This window comes from Mesoplodon densirostris, chromosome 17 (assembly GCF_025265405.1).
Source record: "Mesoplodon densirostris isolate mMesDen1 chromosome 17, mMesDen1 primary haplotype, whole genome shotgun sequence".
Classification (NCBI taxonomy): Eukaryota; Metazoa; Chordata; class Mammalia; order Artiodactyla; family Ziphiidae; genus Mesoplodon; species Mesoplodon densirostris.
The window spans coordinates 9,232,342-9,235,168 of NC_082677.1; the positions used below are offsets into that span (position 1 = coordinate 9,232,342).

General features: G+C 41.8%; 1 non-coding gene across 1 annotated transcript; it reads right to left on the minus strand.

Moving 5' to 3' along the window:
• Positions 1 to 2,203: 2,203 nt before the first annotated feature.
• Positions 2,204 to 2,331, minus strand: LOC132477840 (small nucleolar RNA SNORA27). The gene has a single exon (XR_009530344.1). It is a non-coding gene; the product is annotated as a small nucleolar RNA SNORA27 (small nucleolar RNA).
• Between the last annotated feature and the right edge of the window lie 496 nt (positions 2,332 to 2,827).

Here is a 2,827-nt window from a genome sequence, read left to right on the forward strand (position 1 = left end):
GTCCAACAGCAAGTTTATCCTCGTTAAAGAGCCAGAACCTGCTAAACTGCAGAGCTCAGAGATGCAGGAATGAGAAGCATACAAAAAAGCGAACAAACTGACAAAAAGATGATGAGGAAATATATACAAATGCACACATTCGTAAAGTGAAAGCTATCTGGGAGATCAGTACCTCCACTGGAAGCATAACTGCTTGGAGGACAAGGCCTTTGAACTAGAATTTAGATTTTCAGTATAGAAGTGTCCTATATTCTCAAGTTACCTGTCAAAAAATGAAAACCCAAACCCCCGAAACAAAAAGGCCTTTTCTTTAGAATGATGGGTGGACAACTTTCTGTATGTAAACATATGTTTATTTTTAAAGGTAATAAAAGTTCACAGTCAAGAGCAGGGATGTATTATCTCACATATTCAGGGTTGGGAAGGTTGAAGCCAACAGAATAGAATTAGATGAAACAGGCTGGTGGCAGTGAACAGCTGGCACCTGGACGTAGGGGATGGTGACTGAGAGAGAACATAAAGTGGAGGCTCAAAGGCAAGCACTTGTTAGAAATTCTAGGACTGAATAAACAGCATGTGGAGAGAAAACTAGGTTAAGAAACCTAAATAGGGCCTTTTTTAAAAAACTGGAGTATAGTTGATTTGCAATTATAGTGTTAGTTTCAGGTGTACAGCACAATGATTCATATATATATATATATATATATATATATATATATATATATAATCCTTTTCAGATTCTTTTCCCTTATAGGTTATTACAGAATATCAAGTGTGGTTCCCTGTCCTTGTTGGTTATCTGTTTTATGTATAGGAGTGTGTATATGTTAAACTCCTAATTTACTACCCCCCTCTCCTAAGTAGGGCCATTGTTGGAAATGAAGAAATGAATGAGCAGGAAGGTACAACAGAGACAATAATTGATGGTCAATGGCCTCCTCTGGCCTGTGATTTTACATGTGGTCCATCCTCTTTAACACTTGTTATTGTAAATAATGACAATATTATCAATGATGATACCACTGAGAAGCAGAAGAATGCTGTCTGGGCCCCTGGGGATGTTGTGGGTTGGTGCCCTACTGTATTTGTGGGCATTTTCAAGTAACCCTCAAGCACTTGTTCTGCCATTAAAGTCTAGTTAAGGGAGTGCAGACACCGGTAAGAAGGTAACTAAAACTGAGGCCGTATGTGGTAGATGCCAGGTGATGGCTGCGAAGAGGTTCACGGTGGGAAGAGACCTTGTGGGCAATGTAGCTCAAGGCAGGGACCCAAGTACACGGCTCCTGCAGACAGAGGGAACCTGTACGGAAAGACATTTTGAAGAAAACAGATTTGGTTTCAGATTAAAGCATGAAAAAGTGAAGGGAAGACTTGAGGCAGGAAGATGGGTTGCAGGATGAAGGAGAAATGCCAGGTGGAAGGCACAGAAGGCTTGTCTTCCAGTGGTGATGGCAGGGTTAGCAAGAAAGAAACACATGGAAGAATCCACAGCACCTGGTGGCTGATTGGATGCGGGGATCCAGAGAGAAGGTGTAATCAAAGGAGGCTCCAAGCCTGGGAGTCAGAGAGAACCACGTTCATCTTGGCAGAATAGATGCTAGGTTTGAAAATGAACTTGAGATGTGGCAAGTTCCAGGCGCTGGGAGGTGTCCCAGGGAGGGGTGAGGTCTGGCTGGTGTTTGGTGGTGGACGGTTCAGAGCTGCCTGGTGATGCGGGGGTCATGTGCATATAGGTCTTTGTAACTGAAAACTGAGAGTGGGTTCAGAGAGAAGGATGCCTGAGGAGAACCCTGGAGGGGTGTGCCTACAGCAAGTCTAGGAGAGAAAGCAGGAGCTTCGGTGGATAAGGACAGAGAAGGTGCCCTAACAGAGTGAGGCAGACCCAGAATGGCATGGTACAAAGAGCCAAGAGTTTCACGGAGGAATGGGTGGGAGGTGTGAATTGTTACAAAGAGATCTGAGAGAATTTGGACAAAATATTTCATAACATTCTGATTACAAACTGAGTTTTTGCTATAGTTCTTCATTACTGTTTTTTAAAAATAGACTCTTATTTTTAGAGCAGTTTCGGGGTCAAAGCAAAGCTGAGCACAGAGTACAGAGAGTTCCCATAACCCTCCTCCCCACATGTGCACGCCTCCCCCCACCCCACTATCAGCATCCCCGCCAGAGTGGCAGATTGGTCACATTTTTTAAAATTACAGCTTACTTCCTCCGACAGGTTACAAGACAAATACCCAGTTTGCTTGAGTTTTAAAAGGATATTTCCTTTGTCCCACGTGAATGACCAGTAAACATATTTGTCACATTTGATGAACCTACACTGACACATCAGTGTCACCCAAAGTCCATAGTTTAATTAGGGCTCACTCTTGGTGTTATACGTTGTATGGGTTTTGACCGATGTATAGTGAAATGACATGCATCTGTTGCTATAGTATCATACAGAATAGTTATATTGCCCTGAAAATCCTCTGCATTCCACCTATTCATCCCTCCCTCTCCCCTTGCCGTTAACAACTGACTGTCTCCAGAATTTTACCTTTTCCAGAATGTCGTATAGTCGGAATCATAGAGTATGTAGCCTTTTCAGGTTGGGCTTTTTCACTTAGTAATATGCATTTAAGGTTCCTCCAGGTCTTTTTTTGGCTTTTGATGCCTCATTTCTTTTTAGCACTAAATAACATTTCTTTGTTTGCTGCACCACAATTTATTTATCCATTTAACCTACTGAAGGACATCTTAGTTCCTTCCAATTTTTGACAATTATGGATAAAGGTACTGTAAATGTACGTGTACAGGTTTTATTTATTTATTTATTTATTTT